Source organism: Theropithecus gelada, chromosome 15 (assembly GCF_003255815.1).
Source record: "Theropithecus gelada isolate Dixy chromosome 15, Tgel_1.0, whole genome shotgun sequence".
Lineage (NCBI taxonomy): Eukaryota > Metazoa > Chordata > Mammalia > Primates > Cercopithecidae > Theropithecus > Theropithecus gelada.
The window spans coordinates 86,801,761-86,814,664 of NC_037683.1; positions in this window are offsets into that span (position 1 = coordinate 86,801,761).

A 12,904-nucleotide genomic window follows, 5' to 3' on the forward strand; every position below is an offset into this window, starting at 1 on the left:
CACCATTTTCTGTCTGTCTAATTATTCTTTATATTCTAACTTCTCTACACTTCTTTCCATTTGTCAAACACACCCAAGATTTATCTGTCTTTAGAGTTTTGCATTTGCTAGTCCCAGCAAATACTTTTCTCAGCACCTGTTTTCATGACTGACATATTACACCCTTCACATTAGGGGAATTCAAATGCTACTGGCTCAGAAATATCTTCTGGAACAGTCCTACCTTAAGTGACACTACTGTTTATTCAAGCTAGTAACCTATTTATTTTTTTCACAACACGTACCACAATCTGTAGCAGCATATGACAGATCAAATTGTTATTATTCTATGACATCATATTGTGTTAGATTATTTGTTCATTTGATGTTTGTGCTCCTCACCTAAATACCTTTCTGACTATTGAATCTTTCACATGCTGTAGAGTGTCCGACACTATATAGTATGGGCTCAAAAAGCATTTGTTGAACTAATGATTGAGTGAATCAATTAATAATATCAAGCATAAAATATGCTACAAATGAAAAAATACCTATAAAGCCTTAGCAGCTTAAAATCGAACAACCTGGCTCTTTTTGTATATTTCTGTAATGTACCAAAAATTGCGTGTCTTTCACAGTATGCCACGTGTCATGGAATTAATGTTTTGTGACCTCACTTGAGTGTTGTCATACCAGACTGTAGGATCTAAATTTTTTATTGTTTTAGGGATCAAGGCAATAACATTTATCTCTGATGTGTAACTCCAGTAAGCTGTGAGGCCTTTACATTTGTTTTGAGATTCTAGCTAAAGTTTTAACCATAAACCGCAGATCGTCGCCCACAAGTGAGAGAAGATATCAGACATATGGTTGTCCTAACTAGAGAAGTAGTGTTATTTCAGTTTTAGAGATGAAGACTGGACCTCAGAATTGGTAAGCAGGCTGAAAATGTGACATATTAAGTGACTTTGCTGGAATTCAATCTTACGAGTGCTTAATTCCAAATCTCATGTTTTGTGTCTGTATGCGCTGAATATGAAGACATAACTAAATAGGATTTTTGTAATTTCTGGCCATGTAAAAATTTATAGCTTAATAAGAAACATTAAAAACTTTTATATAAAGTTATATTTGTATAGAGAAAAGTCACCCATTTTGGTGTATTTTCATCTACCTCTATTTACTTAGCCAGGAATGTTCTCAGACTCCATGACTCAGACACCTAAAATTTACTCATGTGATAAATTTTTGACACTCTCTACAGTGTTAAAAGTATTCATAAATACTCTTAAGTTTTTGGCCTAGTTAAGTCTTATAACTAACTTAACTAGTTTTGAGATGTTTTCTTTGTTCTGTTACAAAACAGCCTACTCAGCACTACACCATCCTGACACTTGCTACATTTGTCAGTTTTCTTCCGCAGTTTCTTGTCAAACTGCCATTTCCCTCAACAGCCTCTGTTAGACTCTCCCCACCCCATGCCTGCACTGCACACAAATGGCCTAAAATTCTAAATTGACAGAACCTTTAAATGGTCAGGCACATGTATTTTTCATTATTGCATCCATAGCGAAAATATCCAAAGCATAAAGATTATTTTAACAAAAGACTATGAAATTTACATCATTTTAAAATCATAATCCCCCTTATTTCTGCATAAGGGAATGATATAGCTACCATTATTTACTGACTTCATGACATCACTTATTCTTTTGGTCGATTAGGACTTTTGGTAGAGGCAAATGTTGAAAAATGTCCTTATTTCACTGTATTTCTTAAACTTCTCTAATTGTCTATTACATGTCCACCTGGAAGATGTAATAAACATACAAATGTCCACACTTCATGCTTGGAGGAGTTGATTGGCCACAGTTGGAATGAACCCTGGGAGTCTGTATTTATAACAAAGAGCCTGTGATTCTGATGCCAGGGCCAATTTGGGGTTGTCACAGGTGTAAATGCTCTACTGGTTACTTTCAGAATTCTTTGAAGGTGAGAAATATGTCTTTGTCAACTAAAGAATGTCTTAAAACTTAATTGTGCATATGAGTCACCTGGGAATGGTGTTAAAATGTAGGTTCTCATTCTGTAGGTCTGGGGCAGGGACTGAGAGTCTGCATTTCAGAAAAGCTCCCAGTTGATGCCGGTGTTGTTCATCTGTGAAACACAATTTGAGTGCCTCTCGCCTATATGGCTTTTAGAATAACCTTGGGACTTAAAAAAAATATATATATAAAAATAAAATATGTGTGTGTGTGTGTACATATATATATATATACAGTTCAATTAAATCAGAATCTTTAAGAGGACATAAGATATTTAAAATGATTCTCAGGTGATTCTAAATTCACAGTGATTCCATGTGTAACCAGGGTTCAAAACCAGTGTCCTAAATGAAAATGCAAGTGAGAAAGAAAACTAAAATTTCCCTTTTTTTAGTTACCAGACTTACAAAACTCATGCCATTTAAACTCCAGTTGTAGGCAAAGAAAACTTAGGCTGCCTAAATGCATATTTTTATGCCAAGTAAAAATTTCTGTGAGTTCTTCTCTACCTTAAGTCCAGATTCCAGGATTCAGGCACCTGCCTTTGTGTGTGTGTATGTGTGTTTGTGTGTGTGTGTTTGAAAATCTGCAAACATTAAACTATAGTTATCATAATCCTCTTTTATATATCATTGGTAGGTGAGTAATAGGGCAGATGGCTCGGGGCAGAGCCTTAATATTTGTGCCAGTGAATCAACGACTTGAATTGCTGTCCATGGTCCTGGTGCTATGACCCATTTGTTTTCCTGAAGTTTAGTTGTTAACAGGTTGTCAAAGACTTTTATTTATTTATGTTTTTACCTTATTGGCTCTTTCTCCATGCGCCTTTCTTACCTACATATGAAATAAGAGAATATTATATTGTATATATTCTTAAAAGCACCAAACGAGAGGGAAAGAGACCTAGAAATATCAGGATATCACAAAAGGTTGTTTAGAGTAAAAGCAAAATAGTACTATCATTTCTCCCTGTCAGCAGAGCATTTCATTATGTGGAATACAGTGACATAGACATAGGTAAACTTGAATACGTCATTGTATATTTTATTTTTCAAAAGATTATTCGTAAGCTATTAACAGATATTTTTATAGCTGCCACTATTTATCAGAAAATTGCAGTTTTAATTTTTTTCTGTTCAAAAGCGAGTTCTTAAAAAGCAATTCAGAATTCTATTTTTGGACATGAGAATCCTGAACATGCCCTCCTACCACAAACCACTAGAAAACTGTAAAGTAGAAGAAAGAACCATTCTCAAACATTGGAAACAGTTTAGGGCTGTTATCCATGATTTTTAAAAAAGGAACATGATGGGCAATATGATATTCCCAGATTTCTCCCTGGAGACGTAGTCTGGACCATGACCCGGAAAGGGGGCTCCCAAGCAGAGCACATCAGTCTTGCTAAAATGGGATAACAGCAGTTAAGAGCTTGGAGAGGCTAAGGTAGCTGGTGTTTGTAGGACAGAATATGACAAGAGGAGAGAGAAACACAGTAAAGGAGCTTCGTGGATCTGTGTAGGAGTCACCTGAGTCTATTGCTGAATATTAATTTGCACTGGCTAGCACAAGATTTCATCAGACTGGTGAAGAATTACCAAGCATGTATAAGCTGAACACCTATCAGAGATTACATAGGAATAGGGGATATACAAGTTACAACAAGCCAGATTGGAGACAGTTTGTAGGCATACCTCAGGGCATTCAACATAGATTCCTGAAGGAGAATTCTTTAGAATTGGAATAAAGTAACACTAGAGGAAAGACATCTCTAGAACAACCACCACAAAGCAAAAATAAATAAATAAAAGGCCTCAAAAATATGAGACTGATCCACAAATTACTTAACTGACTTCAAAGTAAATTGCAATAGTATTTAAAAGAAGGCAACACATTTTTAACATGCAAATATGTAATTTTACAATATCTAACATCCAATAAATTATTAGTTAAGATTGAAAGAGGCAAGAAAAATATGCCCTATTTACCAGGAGAAAAATTCAACAATAAAAAGAGACTTAACAACAGTAATAATATTAGCAGACAATTTTAACCTAGTTATTATAAATATGCTCAAGAATTTGAAAATATAAAAAATAATGCTGAGATAAATAAAAATATAAAAAGCAAAATGAAAATTCTAGAGCTTACAAATGCAGTATCTAATTTTTTTAAAAAAATCAAATTATTTCCTAATATTCTTTACATCCTCTCACCATCCCACCTTGGAAACTTCAACTGAGTGTTTGAAATGGTCCCACAGCTCACTGATGACGTTATTCATTACTTTCATCATTTTTTCTTTCGGCTTTTCATTTTGGTAATTTCTAATGCTATGTAAGTCCACTACTTTTTCTTCTGTAATGCATAATCTTCTGTTCATCTCATCAATTGTACTTATCATTTCAAACATTGTAGTTTTCATATATTGATGTTTTGAGTCTTTTAAGTATTTTCCACGTATCTACTTAACTTTCCAATCTTTCCTTGAATATATGGAATTCAGTTATAATTATCATTTTAATGTTCTGATATACTAATTTTTTTTTTTTTTTTTTTTTTTTTGAGATGGAGTCTCGCTCTGTCACCCAGGCTGGAGTGCAGTGACTGGATCTCAGCTCACTGCAAGCTCCGCCTGCCAGGTTTACGCCATTCTCCTGCCTCAGCCTCCCGAGTAGCTGAAACTACAGGCACCCGCCACCATGCCCGGCTAGTTTTTTGTATTTTTTTTAGTAGAGACGGGGTTTCACCGTGTTAGCCAGGATGGACTCGATCTCCTGACCTCGTGATCTGCCCGTCTCAGCCTCCCAAAGTGCTGGAATTACAGGCTTGAGCCATGATATGCTAATTTTATCATGTATCATTTCTTAGTTAGTTTCAATTGAGTATTTTTTTTCTCCTCGTTATAGGTCATATTATTTTGTTTCTTCTCATACCTTGATTGGATGGCAGACATTGTGAATTTTACCCTATTAGTTGTTGGACGCTTTTGTATTTTTTTTATTTTAAAATATGTAATTGACAAAGATTAAATATATTCGAAGTGTACAATGTTATGATAAGGTATACATATACATGTGTAAGGATTACCACAATCAAATTAATTAATACATTCATCACCACTTATGCCTTACTTTAAAATTCCCCAGAACTTGTTCATCTTATACCTGAATGTTTGTACTTTTTGACCAACATCTCCCCATGTTCTTTTCCTCCCATTCCCTGGCAATCACCCTTCTACTGTCTGCTTGTATGAGTTCAACATTTTCAGAGTCACATATAAGTGATATCACACAGGATTTATCTTTCTATGTCTGGCTTATTTCACTTAGTATAATGTCTGCCGGGTTCAGATATGTGTTACAAATGGTTAGGATATACTTCTTTTTCATTATTGAATAATATTCCATTATGAATATGTACCACAATTTCTTTATCCACTGTACCATCAATCTTTATCTCTGGATGGAAAATTAGGTTGTTTCTACATTTTGGCTATTATGAATAATGCTGCAATAAACATCAGGGTGCATACATCTCTTTGAGATTCTGATTTCATTTTCTGTGGATACATACCCAGAAGTGAAGTTTCTGGACCATATTGTAGTACTATTTTTATTTTTTTGGGGAAGCTCCACACTGTTTTCCAAAATGGTTGTACCAATTTACCTTCCTACCAACAGAATAGGAAAGTTCCCTTTGTTCCACAATCTAATCAAAACTTGCCTTTTTCATAATAGCCAGCCTAATAGGTGTGGGGTAATATCTCACTGTGATTTTGATTTGCATTTCCTCTGATGATTAGTGATATTGAGAAACTTTTCATATACCTTTTGTCCATATGTATGTCTTTGGAAATATGTGTACTCAAGCTATTTGCCCACATTTTAAATGAATTTGGGGTTTTGGGTTTTTTTTGTTGTTGTTGTTATTGAGTTGTATGACGACTTTATATATTTTGGATATTAAACCCTATTAGGACATATGGTTTGCAAATATTTTCTCTGATTTAATTGATGCCTGTTTATTTTGTTGATAGTTTCCTTTGCTGTGTGGAAACTGTTTTAGTTTGATGTAGTCCTACTTGTTTGTTTTGGCTTCTGTTGCCTCTGCTTCCTTTTTGTCATATCCAAAACATCATTGCCAAGGCCAAAGGCAAAGGGCTTTTCCCCTATGTTGTCTTCTAAGAGTTTTACAGTTTCAGACCTTACATTTCTTTTATATGGTATAAGACAAAGTTCCAATTCTTTTCTTTTCCCTGTGGATATCCAGTTTCCTCAAAACCATTTATTGAAGAGACTTTCCTTTCCTCATTATGTATTCTTGGTGCCTTGGTATTAGTTAAATATCATTTAGCTCTGTTCCTGAATAGCTTAAAAACAGTTTATTTTTCGGCTGTTAGGTGGAAACAGACATGTTCAATCCGGAGCTAATTTTGCCCCATTAATGAGGTAAATCTCTTTTGGGAACGCTCTCCAGTGCCTTTTGAATTATCAGGTTAGCTGGTGTGGGTGATGATGAAGGGAACTATTTCAAGTGTGAGTTTCAGAGCTTGATCTGTTTAAGCCTTCAGGTGGTTTTATCCTCAGGCTTGGCTAGTTCCCTCACATTTGTGTGTTCAGCTGAAGACTCTAGAGGAACCCTCTGCAGATCTCTGAGACACCCTCCCTCTGCACAACTGTGTCCTGTCAGGTATCTGCTCTGCAAACTTTAGCTGTCTCTGCCTTTCTGAACTCCCAACTTTATCTTTTCAACTCACAGAGAAGGCTAGGCTCCTTTTGGGAATTCCCTCCATTTGCCACAGACTATAAACCCTGTGGCAAAAAGTTAAGGTGGTATGCTGGGGCAACTGCAGGCTCACCTCCTTTATTTCTCATCTCTGAGATTGCCATACTTGGTTGCCTGATAGGCATTGTCTTAAACACTGTTGTTTTATATTTTTTATTTCTCTCTCTTTCTTTTTTGTAGTAGTTTTGGTGGAAGTGTATATCCAGTCCCTGTGGCTTCCTTAGGCTGAAAGTGGAAATTCCTTCCTCCCTGAAAAAAAAAATCATATTAAAAAAAATCCCACTTCTTTTTCTGTAACTTATCTTCTATCGTTAATTTACATTTTCTATTCTCAATTTGAGAGTAACACATTATAAAATTGTAGTTTCAACAGGGAGACTTTTTCAAAGAATCTTATTGTCTGTTGTGAACTATTGACATGAGTTTTCTATCCATTGACTTTATTTTATTCTAAAACAAAGTTTTGTTAGGCTAATATACTAACGGGTCTTTATGATAAAAAATATAGGTAATACAGAAAGAAATTAAAATAAATTTTAAAAATATTTCTTGAGAAATTGGTTTATAATATCTTTTCAAAATACAGCTTGGTCAAATTTTTGGTCAAATATTCCTAGTCACCACACAAAATAATTAGTTAAAAACAGACAATAAAATGTCTAATTGGTGCCTTATTACACAAAAAGTCTATACCAAAATATAGACATTGAAGCCATACAAGGATTTTTAAAGAATCAAAGCAGATTAAAAACCAAAATTTCTTAGAAAATTGTATTCTATATTAAAAAAGTCTAGTTAAAAGTATTCTGATGTATAGAAAACTTGGTATGTTAAATAGCATTTAAAAACTGAATTTTTAGAAAATATATTTTATATATTCCACTGAAAGCAAGAAGCCGAATGGTTATTTATAATTGTGAATTTAGAATCAAAAAAGCAAAGAAGGCTGAAGGTGAAAATAAACATGAAAAATATACTTAAAATTTATGCCACATATGCCATGCAATTGTTAGATTGTTATAAAATGATTCCCTGATTCACAGAAATCATCACTGCTGTTAAAAAATATTAGAATGCTTTCAAGCACCTCATTGTTGTAGATACTGTGTCAGAATCAACTAGTTTGGGGCCAATTTTTATTTGTCTTTATTATTTCTAAAAATGCTTCACAATGTTTATCCCCATGAGAATCTACTTTACTCGTATTAATTTTTTTCTTTTTAAAAGAATTATACACAAATTAAATAGTAATGTATAAATCATATTACTTACAATTTATTTGGAACATTCACAATTTAAGAAAATATGATGACTATCCATAATTTACCTGCCATTCTCCCTTCATTAGTAATTTATTCAAAATTTTGTTATTGTAAATACTTATTGAATCATTATTTGTGATTTAGGTTATGCCCTTTTTGTATTTCTTAAGTAGGACCTACTGGATTCAGTTATTTTTTTTTTTCTATTTTAATTTTATTTTCTGTTGATTTGTTTTTTAACTTTTAGGTTTGGGGTACATGTGAAGGTTTGTTACATAGGTAAACTCATGTAATGGGGGTTTATTGTACAGATTATTTCGTCACTCAAGTATTAAGCCCAGTACCCAATAGTTATCTTTTCTTCTCCTCTCCTTCTTCCCACTCTTCACCCTCAAGTAGACCCCGATGTATGTTGTTCCCTTCTTTTTGTCATGAGTTCTCATCATTTAGCTTGCAGTTATAGGTGAGAACATGATGTATTTGGTTTTCTGTTCCTGCATTCATTTGCTAAGGATAATGGCCTCCAGCTCCATCCATGTTCCTGCAAAAGACATAATCTCATCCTTTTTTTGGCTGCATAGGATTCTATGGTGTATATCTACTGCAGTTTATCCAACCTGTCATTGATGGGCATTTAGGTTGATTCTATGTCTTTGCTATTTGGAATAGTGCTGCAATGAACATCTGTGTGCATGTGTCTTTATGGTAGAATGATTTATATTCCTCTGCATTTATACCCAGTAATGAGATTGCTTTGTTTTTGTTTTTGTTTTTTAATTATACTTTAAGTTCTAGGGTACATGTGCATAACGTGCAGGTTTGTTACATATGTATACATGTGCCACGTTGGTGTGCTGCACCCATTAACTTGTCATTTACATTAGATATATCTCCTAATGCTATCCCTTCCCCCCTCCCCCTCCCCACAGTAGGCCCCAGTGTGTGATGTTCACCTTCCTATGTCCAAGTAATCTCATTGTTCAGTTCCCACCTATGAGTGAGAACATGCAGTGTTTGGTTTTCTGTTCTTGCGATAGTTTGCTGAGAATGATGGATTCCAGCTGCATCCATGTCCCTACAAAGGACACGAACTCATCCTTTTTTATGGCTGCATAGTATTCCATGGTGTATATGTGCCACATTTTCTTAATCCAATCTGTCACTGATGGACATTTGGGTTGATTCCAAGTCTTTGCTATTGTAAATAGTGCCGCAGTAAACATACATGTGCGTGTGTCTTTATAGCAACATGACTCATAAAACTTTGGGTATATCCCCAGTAATGGGATGGCTGGGTCATATGGTATTTCTAGTTCTAGATCCTTAAGGAATCGCCACACTGTTTTCCACAATGGTTGAACTAGTTTACAGTCCCACCAACAGTGTAAAAGTGTTCCTGTTTCTCCACATCCTCTCCAGCACCTATTGTTTCCTGATTTTTTAATGATTGCCATTCTAACTGGTGTGAGATGGTATCTCATTGTGGTTTTGATTTGCATTTCTCTGATGGCTAGTGATGATGAGCATTTTTTCATGTGTCTGTTGGCTGTATGAATGTCTTCTTTTGAGAAATGTCTGTTCATATCCTTTGCCCACTTTCTGATGGGGTTGTTTGTTTTTTTCTTGTAAATTTGTTTGAGTTCTTTGTAGGTTCTGGATATTAGCCCTTTGTCAGATGAGTAGACTGCAAAAATTCTCTCCCATTCTGTAGGTTGCCTATTCACTCTGATGGTAGTTTCTTTTGCTGTGCAGAAGCTCTTTAGTTTAATGAGATCCCATTTGTCAATTTTAGCTTTTGTTGCCATTGCTTTTGGTGTTTTAGACGTGAAGTCCTTGCCCATGCCTATGTCCTGAATGATATTACCTAGGTTTTCTTCTAGGGTTTTTATAGTATTAGGTCTAACATTTAAGTCTCTAATCCATCTGGAATTAATTCTCGTATAAGGAGTAAGGAAAGGATCCAGTTTCAGCTTTCTACTTATGGCTAGCCAGTTTTCCCAGCACCATTAAATAGGGAATCCTTTCCCCATTTCTTGTTTTTGTCAGGTTGGTCAAAGATCAGATGGCTGTAGATGTGTGGTATTATTTCTGAGGACTCTGTTCTGTTCCATTGGTCTATATCTCTGTTTTGGTACCAGTACCATGCTGTTTTGGTTATTGTAGCCTTGTAGTATAGTTTGAAGTTAGGTAGCGTGATGCCTCCAGCTTTGTTCTTTTGGCTTAGGATTGTCTTGGCAATGCGGGGTCTTTTTTGGTTCCATATGAACTTTAAAGCAGTTTTTTCCAATTCTGTGAGAAAAGTCATTGGTAGCTTAATGGGGATGGCATTGAATCTATAAATTACCTTGGGCAGTATGGCCATTTTCACAATATTGATTCTTCCTATCCATGAGCATGGTATGTTCTTCCATTTGTTTGTGTCCTCTTTGATTTCACTGAGCAGTGGTTTGTAGTTCTCCTTGAAGAAGTCCTTTACATCCCTTGTAAGTTGGATTCCTAGGTATTTTATTCTCTTTGAAGCTATTGTGAATGGGAGTTCATTCGTGATTTGGCTCTCTGTCTGTTACTGGTGTATAAGAATGCTTGTGATTTTTGCACATTAATTTTGTATCCTGAGACTTTGCTGAAGTTACTTACCAGCTTAAGGAGATTTTGGACTGAGACAGTCAGGTTTTCTAAATATACAATCATGTCATCTGCAAACAGGAACAATTTGACTTCTTCTTTTCCTAACTGAATACTCTATATTTCTTTCTCTTGCCTGATTGCCCTAGCCAGAACTTCCAACACTGTATTGAATAGGAGTGGTGAGAGAGGGCATCCCTGTCTTGTGCCAGTTTTTAAAGGGAATGCTTCCAGTTTTTGTCCATTCGGTATGATATTGGCTGTGGGTTTGTCATAAATAGCTCTTATGATTTTGAGATACGTTCAATCAATACTGAATTTATTGAGAGTTTTTAGCATGAAGGGCTGTTGAATTTTGTCAAAGGCCTTTTCTGCATCTATTGAGATAATGATGTGGTTTTTGTCTTTGGTTCTGTTTGTATGCTGGATTATGTTATTGACTTGCGTATGTTGAACCAGCCTTACATCCCAGGGATGAAGCCCACTTGATCATGGTGGATAAGCTTTTCAATGTGCTGCTGAATTTGGTTTGCCAGTATTTTATTGAGGATTTTTGCATCAATGTTCATCAGGGATATTGGTCTAAAATTCTCTTTTTTTGTTGTATCTCTGCCAGGCTTTGGTATCAGGATGATGTTGGCCTCATAAAATGAGTTAGGGAGGATTCCCTCTTTTTCTATTGATTGGAATAATTTCAGAAGGAATGGTACCAACTCCTCCTTGTACCTCTGGTAGAATTCAGCTGTGAATCCTTCTGGTCCTGGACTGTTTTTGGTTGGTAGGCTACTAATTATTGCCTCAATTTCAGAGCCTGCTATTGGTCTATTCAGGCATTCAACTTCTTCCTGGTTTAGTCTTGGGAGAGTGTAAGTATCCAGGAAATTATCCATTTCTTCTCGGTTTTCTAGTTTATTTGCATAGAGGTGTTTTTTGTATTCTCTGATAGTAGTTTGTGTTTCTGTGAGGTCGGTGGTGATATCCCTTTTATCATTTTATATTGCGTCTATTTGATTCTTCTCTCTTTTCTTTATTAGTCTTGCTAGTGGTCTATCAATTTTGTTGATCTTTTCAAAAAAGCAGCTCCTGGATTCATTGAGTTTTTGGAGGGTTTTTTGTGTCTGTGTCTCCTTCAGTTCTGCTCTGATCTTAGTTATTTCTTGCCTTCTGCTAGCTTTTGAATGTGTTTGCTCTTGCTTCTCTAATTCTTTTAATTGTGATGTTAGGGTGTCAATTTTAGATCTTTCCTGCTTTCTCTTGTGGGCATTTAGTGCTATAAATTTCCCTCTACACACTGCTTTAAATGTGTCCCAGAGATTCTGGTATGTTGTATCTTTGTTCTCATTGGTTTCAAAGAACATCTTTGTTTCTGCCTTCATTTCGTTATGTACCCAGTAGCCATTCAGGAGCAGGTTGTTCAGTTTCCATGTAGTTGAGCGGTTTTGATTGAGTTTCTTAGTCCTGAGTTCTAGTTTGATTGCACTGTGGTCTGAGAGACAGTGTGTTCTAATTTCTGTTCTTTTACATTTGCTGAGGAGTGCTTTACTTCCAACTATGTGGTCAATTTTGGAATAAGTGCAATGTGGTGCTAAGAATGTATATTCTGTTGATTTGGGGTGGAGAGTTCTGTAGATGTCTATTAGGTCTGCTTGGTGCAGAGTTGAGTTCAATTCCTGGATATCCTTGTTAACTTTCTGTCTCGTTGATCTGTCTAACGTTGACAGTGGGGTGTTAAAGTCTCCCATTATTATTGTATGGGAGTGTAAGTCTCTTTGTAAGTCTCTTAGGACTTGCTTTATGAATCTGGGTGCTCCTGTACTGGGTGCATATATATTTAGGATAGTTAGCTCTTCCTGATGAATTGATCCCTTTAAACCATTATGTAATGGCCTTCTTTGTCTCTTTTGATCTTTGATGGTTTAAAGTCTGTTTTGTCAGAGACTAGGATTGCAACCCCTACTTTTTTTTTGTTTTCCGTTTGCTTGGTAGATCTTCCTCCATCCCTTTATTTTGAGCCTATGTGTGTCTGTGCATGTGAGGTGGGTCTCCTGAATACAGCAAACTGATGGGTCTTGTCTCTTTATCCAATTTGCCAGTCTGTGTCTTTTAATTGGACCATTTAGTCCATTTACATTTAAGGTTAAGATTGTTATGTGTGAACTTGGTCCTGTCATTATATTAGCTGGTTATTTTGCTCACTAGTTGATTCAG